This window comes from Corvus hawaiiensis, chromosome 8 (genome assembly GCF_020740725.1).
Source record: "Corvus hawaiiensis isolate bCorHaw1 chromosome 8, bCorHaw1.pri.cur, whole genome shotgun sequence".
Taxonomy (NCBI): domain Eukaryota; kingdom Metazoa; phylum Chordata; class Aves; order Passeriformes; family Corvidae; genus Corvus; species Corvus hawaiiensis.
The window spans coordinates 24,540,194-24,555,680 of NC_063220.1; the positions used below are offsets into that span (position 1 = coordinate 24,540,194).

General features: G+C 38.9%; 1 protein-coding gene across 6 annotated transcripts in view; it reads left to right on the plus strand.

The window, feature by feature from the left end:
- Positions 1 to 15,487, plus strand: part of ZMIZ1 (zinc finger MIZ-type containing 1) — a 303,291-nt gene that overhangs the window by 13,291 nt on the left and 274,513 nt on the right. The gene's annotated exons all lie outside the window — the stretch shown is intronic.

Below are 15,487 nucleotides of genomic sequence, written 5' to 3' on the forward strand. Positions count from 1 at the left end.
ATACTTAGCATTAAACACAAGTTATATTGCTCTAAAGGATTAGAGAGAACTGAAAATGTTCATATTCTTAAGTCTTATTTTTTTCTCTTCTTGTTTTTCCCACTATAATAATGTTAAAAATCACAAACTTGACAGTTACACAAACATAAAGGGAAAGTTTAAAAGAGAAGTTTAAAAAAAATCATTTAAAAGCATATGTTTCTTAAAGCAAATGAGTACTTTTAATTCTAAATACAAACTAAAGGATACAACTGTGTTTTATTTAAAAACAGCATCATAAATCTTTTGTTCACCTTCAGACCTTTTTCTAGGAGGAGAAAATACAATTTGGTGCATAGCTATTTCTATATATATATATATATAATTTACAAGATGTGCCATCATTACATTGGAATAAAACTGCAGTTGATATAATTGGAAAGGTCTAATGTATGTAGTGGGAGGGGAAGGACAAGGAAGTTTTGAAATACATGGAGAATAATGATTATATACATCTAAATGTAAGCTAAAACAGAGCAACATATGCAACTGTGTGAGTAACTGAAGATAAAAAAATCTGGCTACTTAGATACTGCAGTGTGATGTGTCAAGCTGTATGTTTATATGTATATACACACACAATTTGAAACTTAGAAAATAATGTAAAAATAACATCGCTTCTTACAAGGCTTGTATTATTCCTGCAAATTATTTTTCTCCTATGGCCCTTCTTTAATAATTCTTTTAGTCCAGTCACCATAAGTATTTTCAGTCTTTTGATTCTGTAGCAATGCATTCCAAGTAATTAGTGTACTCAGCAGGTTATAGCTTTTCTTCTTTAACCCACCATGTTCATGGGTATGTTACTGATCCCAAGGCCTCTGTAATCTGGAAGGGGTGTATCAGAAATGAGTTTTTTAATCCCCTTCCTTATTTGAAAAGTTGAACCTGGGCTTTAAAGGCCTGTGTTAAAGACCCATAAAGGCACATGAACAGATGAGGTTTTGTTGGAGGAAATGTCACCTTAAGCGAAGAGGTGCCAAAAGCTCTCGCCCCAGCTCAGTGGCACTGGGACTGCTGTTGCTCATCCTCCTTAATGGGAGGCAGTGGCCCGTCACACCCAGGAGCAAGGAGGTGTTCGTTTGCTCAGGCTTAGCTGCACAACCTAAGCTATACAAGCTGGTCTGAGTTGTTTTTCAGTACTGCTGCACTTGAAGGTAAATTTAAGCTTACCCTATTGTTTTGTTGAAATGCACGTCACGTCCTCTGTCCCTCAACAGAAGTTCAAATACCTGTCTGGAGAAAGGCTAAAGTTGTGGCCAGATAAGCCACTCTAGGAAACAGACATCCCAGCTTGGTAACACACTGCATTTGAGACCAATGCATTTCCAAAAGAGTAACTGAAAAGAGGAAAAAAAGTGAGTGGGGCTTGTTAGTGCCATTCACTGCATTAACAAGCGAAGGACCCACAGATTAATTCATTTGTGTGATGGTCAGTTTAACAAACTGACAAAGGAACAGCTGTTTATTCTCTGGTGTCTTTAGGCTGCCCGAGAATGATCATCAGGCAATCCTTTCTGTTGTAACAGAGTCCAGAAATGGACTGCTTTACAGAAAATGCAAGAGAAAGTTGCTTTTCTAATCAGCAGTAGCAAGGCCACACAGCTCCGTGCTCTACTTTCATGTCTCACCATGCCTCCTTCCTCTCTCTCTCTTCAGCTGGTTTAATAGCATCAGGTTACTAGCTGAAGAACTGGCTTTGTTCACTTTTACTTAACAAAAAGGTTTCACAAGCTTTACACTATATGGCATAGTGATATTTTTCTTAAATACTGAAACAAAACGTGCCCACAGAGAGCATAGATATCCATGAAAACATACTTAAACATACGTTTATGAAGTAATGTGGATAACTAAATTTTATATAAGCATAACCATACACCCACACAACTTACAAGACTAGACTTATTTTCAGCTACCTTATTATCAAAGTTAAAATTTATAGAACATAAATTATGTGAGCCAAAGGAATTTATGAAGCAGAATTCCAGAATTGGTTTAACTCTCTTGATTCTGCAGAATGTTTCCATCTTACTAACTGCAATAACTTTTTTTTATTTTGGGGGGGGGAGGGGAGAGTTGGGATAAAAATATTTTATGAAAAGGGCTGAAACTTTGAAACATTGCAGAAAGCTATGCTTTACCATTTATTGGAAGGCTAATTGCAAAAAAAAAGATCTTTTAGATCCACTCTAGTACAATGTGGGTAGCAGTAGTCTACAAAAGAAATTATGAAGAGAAAACAAAAGATTTGCACACTGTTGTCCAGTGACACCCAAACTACTGTCCAGTGACAGAATCTTGGGTACCCAAAGCAAAGCAGCAGCGTCCTAGGTACAGGGCTCTGCCCAAGGTAATCAGCTTTCCTGAGTTAAAAGAAGTCTGTTTTCTGGGTGGAGCACCATGCAGATTTGCCCAAAGACTGCAAACATTAGTTCTCTTCATGTGGTTTTGTGAACTTAGGTTTATTTCTTAATTTGTGTACAAGTCTTTTGGGCAAAAACATGGTGTTGCTGCAGAGAGCTAATGCACGTGGGTGTATGTGTTCTTGGCTCAGCCTCCTTGAGGAGGACTGACACGCAGGAGCTGGGACTTGTGGGATGTTTTTCTCAAACAAACCCTCATCCTCTTTGGACTAACTACAGTGGAAATTTTTCAATTTCTTTTTTTCTTTCTTTTTTTTCCCCCTGCTGCTCATACATGACTAAGGAATTTGTGGTCAATCCTTGTGACTGGAGTGTGGCTTTGGTCACAGGTCATGATCTTAAACTCCGATGGGTTACAACTCCAAATGAATAAAATATGCCATCTTCCCTTGTTCCAGCAGTGTGAAGTTAGCTGGGTATTTGAGTAGAAAGGAGTTCACCATTATAAAAGCAGGCACTCTGAGGAGAATGAGGAAGCTGAGCACAAGCCTGCAAGCACAGCTTGTGTACATATTTGTTGAAAGCTAATTGGCAAAGCAGTTGCCTTTCAAAGTTGTTCTTTCACCTATCAGTAGAGCACAACTCTGGTACTTAATGTACTGTAGATTACGTAAACACTACCCTGAAATATTTGTACAGGCAATTAACTCTTGTTTTTACACTACTCTTGAGTTACAAATGGAAGCCTGCTGTAGAGCTTGGAATATTTATGCTATGAGAGATATTCTATAATTAGATTAAATAATGCTTTCAGCAAACTGCCTAGCACTAAGATCAGAAAGACAGGATATTGGCTATCCTGTGAGGAGCTGACTATCTTTTAAAATTCAGCATCCAAGAAATACAGATGCTGTGTTTGTACCACATTGTTGAGGAGCAGCAGTATTTACAAGAGTTTTATCTAGAGCAAATGTATCTGCTTTTGGTTATTATATTTGAAGACTGTAAATGCTTATATAACTAACACTGTTCTGCATTTTGTGTGGCAAAACATGATTACTAATGGAGTAACTTAAGGCGTATGTACAGTGTGGTGTCACAGTTACCAGAACAACATCCTCATCTAATGTGTTTGTGTGACTCTAAGAATACTTATGTAGATGCATATTTATTTTTCTTCTTCTTGCTCTTTTCAAACTTATCTTATAAACATTTTGTCCCTGATGAAATTAAGTCACAGCTCTGCAATTTGAGCTGGATAATAAATCTATTAAAATGCAACCAATTGGTAACAATGGTCTTAAAGCCAGACCTCCATCCTCTAGAGTTTATTCACAAGCACTTGACCTAATATGACCGTGAATATGAATAAAATGTTAAGGGATTTTATTGCAATTCGGAGTGTGACTTGCTGCTATGATAATAAACCAACATTTATAACCTCAATGGCTGCAACATTCTCGTGCTCATCAACGTGTGCCTGCACTAACGGAGTTATAGGTAATGTGTTCCCCAATGGAGTGTCAAGGGACTGCTTAAAGGAGTTCATTAGTATTTTACATAGACTCAAATAGGCTAAAAGGGTGGAAAATAAAACTGTTGGAATCAAAATCCTTCATGTCTTTCGTGTACCAAGACATCACAATAAGATCAGATTGTAGTTGATTAAAAAAGCAGCTTCTTCAGAAAGAAAAAAGTGTAATTTATTGTAGATTAGTGTGAAAGTGTTATTACTAATACTGACACACACACTGGTTGTGTATTGAGCCTGGGTTTTTTGTGGATGAGAACAGCTAAACTTGACTGGCACTTCCATTATGAAGGCAGAAGCCCATTTGCAGGTTTTGGATTTGTTCTCTAAATGGTCCAAATCGATTGCTTCTGTGGTCAGATATTCATCTGTTTTCTCTTGCATTTCTTTTTCCTTCTTTTAACAACCTCTCCCAGACAGAGAATTCTTTATGAGGAAATTTCAAACAATTTAACTGAGACTTGTCTTTTCTCAGTCATTTGTAAATTGTTGTAATAAGTTTTACTTGCCAGTTCAGTAGCAAAACGTTCTTGCTTAAGAGTTGCTCCAGCTTTATCCAGCTCTCTCACATGCATGGAGATGAGCTATTTGCAGGGGAGAGGTAAATATGTGGAATGGTTTTTGAAATGTCTGATGTCATACACAACCACTCTTCCCTATGTGACAGAAGATGTGAATGGTAAATTTGGGTGAAAACAGAAGACTGCTGCAATTGTTGATGATTTTCAGTATTGTCTGCAAGTTTCTCTTTGGTTCCTTAAAAGTCCCCTGTGGCTATAGGAAATTAAAGATGTTTGAAGCACTACCTACTTGCCAGATGAAAAGAGATGGGGGCTGTTGTAATGCTTCCATCCAGTTGCTGTCTTCTTTAGGGGACTATTGTTCATTAAAGTAATGTTAGCAAAAATGAGAAATAAATCACCTTGAGAAGCAATTTTGGTTTGACGTTTCTCTGCTTTAGAAATTTAAAACTAGTACTTAATGTAAAAATGAAGAGGCAGAGGGATTTCTGTTTAATTGTCAGGACAAGATTTGTAGGTAGAGGGGTTTTAATTAGGTCAGACAGTGCAGTTGGAAAAATAATTTTTTGTGGATGTGAACATTTCTTCAGAGTTACATTTACTGTTTTGATGGAGCAATTAAGCATCATTCATCTCAGGCTGACAATCTAACCTGCCTCAGATTTCTTAATCCAAGGTCAGGAGTCATTGGCTCTTAATGAGTGTTGCAATGTGTAAAAAGACCAGGTAGTTTGTAATCTGATCTTCGTGACTAACTAGAAATGAGGTTTAACTTTGAACTAAGTTGAAGCCTATTGGAAAAATCTAATTTTTATTAAACAGATGCAACTGCACTGCAGTGGGAAATATGACGTGTTTTTACATGTGTTTTAATTTGATGTATTATTTAATCATGGCTGCTTCTGAAGCTGATGGCTGTTGCTGCAGCTCTGTTTCTTCCTTTCTATAGTATTCGTGTCCTTTCCTGGAGAGTTGGCACTGCCTACCGTAGTTTCAGGGTTTTCTCCTAGTCTCTTTACTAGTCTGTGTTAGAGGCTTGGTAAACTACCATTTAGACTCATAAGACAAATCATATAAATTGATGTGAATCAGCTGGAACTCTGGTAGCTTACAGTGGCTCTGAATCTGATCTGTAGTTTATCGATTTGTACTTTACTTCAGTAGATTAGACTGAGTCTAGGGCAGCTCTTGCTGGTTTTCGTAATGGCTGTAGGGAGGACAGTGCAATTTGATGCAGTATTAATTCATGCACCAAGGCAAATTACGGTAGCAAACAATCTTGCAAACTTTTTACTGCCTGGCTTCCTCTGTCACCGGTGTCAGTGATTCTCATTCTCTCATTTCCTGTGCTTGTCACAAACCATTTAGCAAGCAGTGAAGCCTGTGAGGAGTACTGGCTGGGGAAGAAAAAAAAAGGCAAATAATTCTAGGTGGTGGGTTTTGACCCACACTTCTGACAAAGTGCTTGCAATAGTCTAAACAGTATCCATGGCAAGACCTGGATGTTTTATGCCCATTTACTGTGCTATCACTGTGCTAAGGGACTTAGTTGTAATAATTAGCAGACTTCAGGTCAGAGGCAATCTGTTAATTATTCTTCTAGCTCTTCACAGACTATACCTTCCACTAAGCCATAGGAGTTGGCTGAATTAATGTTTTTTGAGCTGTGAATGCATTGTTGTTGTGCTGGTTTTCTTACTAATAGTTTTGTTATACATACCTAGAAGTGAATTGTTAAAAGTTATACCTGAAAAAAAATTTTTTCTTTGTTTTTTCTATGAATACAAAATACCTAAAGCCCGTAAATCTGTGTGTCTGACTTCAGGTATAGTGGATTTCAAAATCAGGTACACTGTAGGGCTCTGTCACCCTTCCCTTTTCTCCACCCCCACATCCAGAGAAAGAAGTAACCTAGTATCTGAAGAATGCAAGTTATGCAGATGTTCAAAAGGCCAAATAAAACAAATAGATGGGCTGCAGCTGCTAGAGCAGCATAAAGCAAAGAACACTCGCTGCTGTGATGAGAATGCTGTATTTCAGCAGGCCTCTGGCTTTTGCCTGTTTGAGGAAAATAGCATGGTAAATTAGTTTAACCAGTTTTTAATCTTATTTTGATTGTAAATTGTTGTTACTTTCATAATTGTTGAGATTTCAAACTTCCAGATTTCTTGTTAATGAGGAAACAGAAGAATAAGAAGTGGTAATGTCCTTTCATAGAAAGGAAAAAGGGAGTCCCACATAGTACAAGATTTGTTGCTAATCTTTTTAGTGAGAAGTGACAGACTTTCAAGAATATATGGGGGGACAAGTGGGAGAATTTACTATGTTGAAATATACCTTCTAGTATCCTGAGATTACACTGGGAGACCAGACACTCTGCTGTACATTAAAAGTCAACTTTCCATCAGAAATTTTGGTGTTCAGGGAGCTGAAGGTTCACTGACCAATATACTCTTCCAAACTGAATGTCATCTGGAGAGAAAAACAGGTAAAAAACTGGTACTAGACTTGTATGGGACCAAGACACTTCTCAGACTGAGTAAATAATTGACATGCAGATTAACAAAACTGTTCAGTAGTTGATCTGCTGTTTTAGGGCATTCCTAAGCAACACAATGGAGTGCCACAGAGAGATGCCCAAGCAAATACTACCCTCCTCTGGTACGTTCACAGAGCACAACCTTTTGCAGCAGTATTTGTATTGTCCTGGGAATAGCATGGGCATGTCAGAGCAGTGTAACCATACACTGGATGTCTACAGGAGAACTTGGCTTCTGCCAGTGTTTGGTATTACTACTTCAGCTCTCACAGCATGGATAAACACACTTCCCTGAAGGGGTACCGTGTATGAACCTGGGCAGCTTACTCTTTGTTCATATGTTTTAAGAATGGTATATTAAACAACAAGTAAGATGTGGTGCCTTTGTCCTCAGCCTTTGTAATCTGGTCCTACTGAACTGTTGGTTTCGACTGTGAAATCGCATAGACTTTGCCACCTACCACTCTCCTGGTCTAGAGATCCTGCTCAAGGTTTTCCATTTCCTGTATGCTGCAAAATCCAGTCTGACAATAGTTTGACTTCTGAAATAAAGACAAGGTCATGATTTCAAGCATTTGAGAAATACTTTGTTCTCGTTACATACATGTGTGGCTAGTACATCATCCCAAAGAATTGCAGCCACTGTGCATTTGGTAATTTAGTTGTAGGACCAAGCTAGATTGCTATATATTATCTTTTTGGTAGGGAGCCAAGAGGACCCTAAATTACCCAGAGCTCTGAGTTGGATGTGCCTAGACCTTTTCCTATGGTGAACTACTCCAAAAAACCATAAAAGCTTTTAAATTCTGAAAGCAAGATTTTTTTTTAATAAGTATGTGAATAATTGACTTTTTAAACAGAAAAAAATGCAAATCATGCTGAATAAAATAAAGTGAGAACAAGAGTTTATGAGCAACTTGCTGTTTTTTGCTCTGTTTCTGCAGGTGGGTTTTAACCTGAGAGCAGATTTTATCCAACTCAGTGAATTTCTGAGTTGCCTAAAACTCTGTGCAGCCTTCTCTCTCCCTGAGAAATCCCTTCCATTTTCTCTGAGGCTCAGTTGTGTTTGCACTCTGCCTCTCATTACAGTCTGTTTTTGAGCTGTAGGCACCAAGCTGCTTGCTATAAGTTCTACCTGCTGCAAACACAGTATTTAAACCTTTGTTAGTATGCTTTAAAGTTCTCCATGGAAATGAATTGTCTTCTTTCACAGGGATCCACTAATCCAGTCACTTCTGAAAGAAATGTAATGTGTAACAGAGAAATTAAACACTATATTGCATGTCTGTAGCTTATTTTGTTCCTGAATTTTGTGACCAAAAATTCTATATGATACATTTTGTGTATTTATAGATACGTTTATATATTATGTGCTTTTACCAATGAATAAGGTCTTCAGAGAACAGAAATTCCTCTTTGTTATGGAGAAATGTACCACAGCATGATTGTTTCAACAGGCCACTGATACCTGCTTGCAAATACATAAATCCTCTCACTAGAGTATAATTAATGTTTAAGAAGAAATTAACAATGGGACGTAACAGAACACTTTTGCCCACTTAAAATGGTGTTGAGTCATACCATTAAGGCTTTTAACTTGCTTATTTGCATTGCAAACTTGTTATGAAGTCTATCATTTTCTCTTGTGGAAGTATCTCTTGGGGAAACTGAACTCTCTCCTTCACTTGATGACATTTGCACAATACATTCCTGATGTTTGAGCAGTGGTGGGCGCGATCTTTGAGCTCTACTAGGATGGTAATAGGAAGGAAAAATTTACAGTAAAGATACTCGTGCCACCTACTCTTTTGCTTATATTTTGTGCTTTTTCTCTAAGAATAACTACAAACTACAAACAGAATGGAGGGCAGCTAAGCAGATTGGAATCAAAGCAAACCATTATGGTGGGCTTGGTCACTTTGTTCCTGAAATGTGTTCCGAATCTCCTTAATTAATGGTAGTGGAGACAAAGCTTGTCCAATAAGGTCTTTTAATCTAATGAAACTGAATGGATTTGGTATGTTTTGGTCTTTCAAAAAGACTTTATTGTATAACTTATGACTGTCATTATTTAACTGTTACACAGTATCTTATTATGTAGTAAGGTTTCTACTGGTTCCAGTTAGGATTTGCAGAGATTTAGTAATACACTTAGTGGAAGAGTAAAATGGATGTGTGATTCTTGTGTGATGTTGTGAGGGTTTTTTTACCTGTAATCGCACATGTCTGGGCTTGTACTTGTTTGTCCCTGTGAGTCAGGTAGATGCCATTTAGATGCACACTGTAGCTGTTAATCAGGTGCAACACTTTGATGTGAGTGTGCACTGTCCTGCTTCCAAATGCTGGAATGTGTCTGTGGTCTTACTCGGTGTCTGCTGTTTGATGTCACTGCAGATACTAAACATGGACTTCTGGTACATATGGGTCGTTTCTCTCAAAGAGCTGGGACCTGAGTACTTTCTTGTAGGAAGGATAGGTCACAGCTCCAAGTGCTTTAAATGACAAGAGCCTCTTGTAGTTCTTCCACTGCCAGTGGTATTACAACAGTGATTAATCTTCACCTGAGGGTGGACCCCCATCTTGCTCATTCAAAGCAACAGGCAGTCTGTGCCCCAAAACTTCATCTTTTGAGTCAACAGTTGTGAGTGCCTGTTCTTTCTCCCACATAAGACATAACTTGTCACAAATCATGTTGAAAAGTGAAGTGTTAAGGACAAAAAACAGCTCTCAATTCCTGCTTCAGTTCTTTGTCTATTGTGTGGTGAATCTGCTGAACCGACCAAGGCATTTAATTCAGGGTGGACTTATTTTGGTACAAGCTACTTAACTATTAGTTGTGGGTTAAAATGACAGCCAGCTTTTTTGTTTCTCATTACGGTTTTCTCTTTTCCATATTCATGTTAGACTTTCCATATTTAGTGTTTGAGATTTTATGGAAATACAGCTAGTCAAGTGCCACACTTGTGAGGAGGTGAAATGAGGACAAAACACGGGGGACAGATCAGAATCTTTAATCTTTGCTGCTGCATGTAATTTATAAAACATATTAATCTGGTTTCATTCATATACTGAACTATTTTGCACTCCACATCTCTGCTATTTTACTTCCATTTGAACTGGTTCGAAGCCAATTTTGTTTAATAAAGAAGACTCAGCATAGCAAGGAGGTTTAGCCCTCACACCTTTTTGTCTTAGTTCTTGAGTGTCTGCCCCCTAAAGTTGTGGGGGAGTGCAAATAGTGGTGTTAGAGTTACACAAATCAATTTCATTGCAGAGCTTTCCCTGTCATAATGATCAGTTTGCAGCACAAATCTCAATGATTTTTCACAGCCCTGTGGAAAAAACCAAACCCCACAGTTGATGAATACAGCTGGGAGAGACTCAGGAGACACTAATTTTGTGGTTGGTGAGAGTAGCTGGGGCTGTTCCCACCCTCCTTTCTGGGTCCTGTAAATTTTTTCCATTAAGCCTGGCCCAGGAGAAGCCTGGGAATTTGGTGTGGTAACCTATGAAAGATGGTGACCTCTTGAGAAGTCAGAGAAAGAACAGCACTCACATCCAAGAGTGATGGAGGGAATAATCTCGCTGGGGTCAGTGGTGCCCCATCAGCCAGGGTGTGAACATTGCCAGAGCTGCCAGAGAGCCCCGCTGCGTGAGAAAGCAGGGCTGTCTGTTCTCCTGCTCACAGCCTCGTCCCACCACTCACCTTAGGTAAACACACTCAGAATAATTGGTGTATCACATTGCCTTCTCTTTTTTCTTTTTTTTGTTTTTTCTCTTGTTATGTTTTAATCTCCTTCCTCCCCAGCTACAGATTCTTATAATGCTTTACAGGGGCAGAAGGGTGGAAATGAAGTAAAGGTTTTTAGAAAAGACAAAAAAATCCACATGGTACTGGAAAGGTAAGAATTCTCCCCATAATGGTGTGTAAATTGTACTTTACGTTCAAGCTGTCTGCTTTATTTTTACATTCTGAGTCTGGCAGAGTATTATCCCAGTACTGACCCCTTTTCATCTACTATTATGCAAGGTGTATTTAAATAGCTGGATTGTAAATCTCATTCTGGAAAACTTCCCACCATGCCTGCCATTCCCCTCGGTACTACTATTCTTAGCCAATGTGGAGAGTTGCTGCAGCAGTAGTGGGGCAGCCATGTGCCTTCTGGCAGCAGCCTGGGCTGCTTTCAGCCGTTGCTTTTTGTGTACTATCAATTATCCACGTATGTCAAACTTTTATATGCTCGTGAGTTCTTTATGCACTAGATTTTCTGAGCCCAACTATATTTTCAAAGCCTGGTGTACCCATACTGGAAAGGTACAGGCAATCTGTCACTGGCAACAACACATGCAATATTGTGCGTTGTACAAGGAGAAGCTGTAATTGTGGTAGCATAGGAAGATTAACAGTGGACTGTTGAAATTAGTTGAAATTGTTCTCAACTAAATATTTGTTGAAATACCACAGAATTTTAAAAATCATTGGATTGCCTGTTAGAATGCCACTTTTTATTATTTCAAATATTGGCTTTTGAAAGAATTGTTTTTCTACTGAGATTAAATGTGAAGAATTAGAAAATCAAGAAGGAAAATGGTTTTCTGATTTTGTTCAAATGCAAGAACATAAAAACACAGGAAAATTTACAGGCAATGTGAATTTTTTGTCTGATTTTTGTTAATTTTTTCCTCCTGCCCTTACTGTCTACATGGTGTTCCCAAGGAGCTTGAGTGTACCCAGAAAAATCAGAATCTTGTAAGACTTAACATGAGGATGTTGTAGGATATCTTTTTTAGTCCCTCTTTTCAGTCTGTATGCTCAAGACTGTGTGGTGAGCTATAAGACATCTAAAAAGCAAGTTTCTGGCCAGTTTGTTTAGGCTGTTATTTGGGAAAAAGAAAGCATCAAAGAAGATAGAAGCTGGGATGTCAGCCATTTCAGCAGAAGAAATGGGCAAAACTTGACAGAATTTAAGAACTCCAGGTCAAGAAATACCAGGTACAAAAAGGCTTTGGCTATTCTAAGTGTATTGGTCTACAAGAGAGAGTTGAGAGGTTAACATATTAATGATGAGAAGAATGTTGTCTGCTTTACTGTCAGTCATTTTGTATGACCAAAGATAGGGGCCTATTGTGCATAAAAACATTAGCTAATGTTCTAATAAAGATCTGCGCTTTGAGGAGAGGTGTAGGATGACCCAGATAAGGGAGCAAACCTACATAATTTTAATTCTTATTTATATTTTCAGTAGTGGAAGCATCTCAGCTCAGGTTAAAGGAAAGAGTTGTGGGATGGTGGTGATCGAGCACTTATCAGTGAAGTTCTATAAGATAACTGAAGCCACCAAGGGAAAGATTGATCTCCTGCCCCTGTGTTTGCACTGCACCCCCTTGAGTAGGTCAGCTCTCCTAGTTGGGCGAGTATGTAGCTACCCACCCTTAAGTCTTCCTAGAGAGGTATTCAGCTGAATCAGCTCACTAAACTGCCCAAAGATACCCACCCTTCTGAGTCTTTGCTTACCTCAAGTGAATAGGTTTCTGATAGGTTTCTGTAGTCTGTCAAGTGCCAGAGCCAACACAAGGTTGGCAGCAGAAGAGCGTGGCCAGGAGTGGAACCAGCTTTTAGGACAGCAGTGAGCCATTCGATTATCTCATTTGCAAAAACCTTACTCTTTCAGCTTCATTTTACATGCAGTGTTAAGAACAGGAGCTTCACAGTGTGTATTATCCATATTTCCCCATATGTGCGTTATGGTCTTCAGAGGCATGGTTGGCCATAGCACAAAGTGAAGACTGCAGGAGAGAGAAACACAGATGAGGACATGGAGTAACTTACTTTGCACAGCACTCTTCTTTTTTGCATATCACCTTCCCCACAGCCTGTATGTGGCAGGAGTCCTCTGAAAGCTCCCAAATTTCTTCCAGAGGCAGGCAAGTTATTTTAAGCTGTTAGTGGAGTTCAGGTAATTTGTCTGATTTTGCATGTCTGGCTCAGTACTTGCATTTTCTCTTCCCACAGAAGAGTAGGGGGTGAGTGCTGATCTCTAGATGATGCCTTGTATTAACTGGGGGCAGCAGCATCTCCAAGCGGCTGCGCTGAGCACCGCTGAGGATGGCAGTGTGAGCCGTGGGGGAGGCACGCACAGGGTTATTGGCACACACAGGGCAGAGAGTCCACTCAGGGTTGTTAGATGTCTGCTGAGTGTCTGAAGAGTTCTGGCTTGATGCTTTTGCACCTGCAGACTGGAAACTGGTTTTGTCATCTGCCTGAGGCATGGAGCGACCTCCAGGAGCAGGATTACCCAGTCCGAATGTTTTGGAGGGCTCTTTCGGTTTCCCCCGGTGCAGTTCAAGGAAGAAGCCAAGTCGCATGCAGTCCGATGTAACACCTCCTCACCCTGTGAAGGAAACCTCCCTGCATGTTCACAGCTGCCACAGGGCTCTCCAGCAATGTGCTGGTGGTGTCTGTAAGAAAAGATGGATGCAGGGATCTGTGGGAGGGGGGGTATTCTGGCCTTGTGCGGCTTTGTGTTGTCAGCTTGGAAGGAGCACTGAGTGGCTTCATGCTGAGGCCAGCGGGCAGAATGAAAAGCTGCCCCATGCAGGGACCTTTTATGTCCATCTGCTACAAGTCTGTGCTCTTCACTGGCTGTATTTGGGAATGAGCCCCCATCACTGGAAGAGTTGATGTGCAGCCAGGTCCTAGACCAGCAGCTACCCTTCGCTTTCCATGGCACAGGAGTGGAGCTAGCCAGTGGTAAAAGACTACACGTGCGTGCCCTCTGTGCATGCATGACAGGATATATTTAGTAGTGAACTCAATTTAGAAATGAAAGGCTTGGAATACGGTGTCTGGTTTGGCAAGGAGAATGTGAAAATGTGGTATCAATGTCTTAGCCTTTGGTAGGCTGGAACTAATTGCTGTAAAAAACCCTTATAGGGACTCAGTCCATTTAAATAAAGAGTGAACATGTTAATCCTTGTTATTCCTGCATCTCTTTAATTGCTTTCTCCTGCTAAAGGATTTGAAATATACCGTGAGGTACAGCTTTTGGAGACCTAAAAAATGTATATGCATTTGTGATGGCTCTCTTTCACAATTCAAGCACGCCAAAGGACTTTATATTATATTATATTATATTATATTATGTCAAAGGATTATAAAAATTGAAGTCGATAATACATTTCTGCAATGTTGCCTGGTCAAAAACCCTTCCAGTTCCTTGGTAACTATTAATTGTTGGATTTCAGATGGCAGGGATATTTGAGCACCATATGTGATTGCTTGTGGTAAGCTCTATTGCTGCTGGGGTGGGAGGCTGTCAACCACTTTTGAAAAGAAATTCATACTTGGGAATGACTTTGCCACTTAGAAAGTTAAGAGAGGAGATTATGAATGTTCAGAATCAAATTTCTGGTCCCATTAAGTTGCTGTAGGAATTTTGCCACTGGCTTCAGTCCATCAGTGATTTCACTAGCAAATGTAACATCCAGAAGAAGGTCCAGCCAGTGCCTCTGAGGAGTTGACAGGAAAGGTGTAAAAGATTGCTTAGTAAATGAGAAGAAGTAGATATTCCAGTTGTGTACATATTTAAATTTTCTTCTTTCTCTGTAAAGAGATGGAAACTTTATCTAAATTCAGTCTGTGATTTATTTCTTTCACAGTTTTCAGACTTTACATGCCTTTTGGGGAACCCTATAGTTTTGACATTGTAATGGTAATAAAATGAGGATATTAAGAAATATGCTATGACATGAAATGTTACTGCAAAAATTCTTGAAGTTCAAATTGTTCTTTTCAGTCTATTATATTATTTAGCAACACTGTTGTACAATTTCTAATTGTACAATGGTATTAAATAGAAATTATTTCTGTTGAGGTATACCATAATAAAATGTTCATGAATATTATTTCTTCTGATCACCTGTGTATATATGACACATAATTCTAAAATACAATTCTAACATCATAAATAAGCATGTATCTTTTTACTGGCAGATTTGGGGTTTTTTAAGTAGCTGTTAATACAACATTTGTGATAAAGAGGAACAGCAAAAGTGTAAAAATTTGTGCTAAAATTTGTATTATTCTGGTCCAGGTCATTAACCCCATGCTTAATAATGTGATTTGAAATTTAGGTCTGAATGTATTTTTAATTTATATATTAACTATATTACAGTAAGTAAAATGTATTTACTTTACACCTTTTCAAATTGCTTCCAGTTAGAAATACATGTTTTAGCCAGTCTCTGAGACATTTTTGATGTAAACAATCCTAGGTTTACCACTGTGGTTTATATTCTAGCAGCTTCAAAATTTCTTTGTCATTTTAGCAGCCATATTAGTACCCAGGAACAGGCTGCCTTTGCCTGGAGTGTTTACTATCAAAATAAGTTGGGAAGAATATCCAAGAATATCCTTTTTGCAGATAAATGCTGCAGGTGCAAAAGTGCGCTGTAATTTATGTAATAATGTATGGCAGAGCTAGAGCCTGAC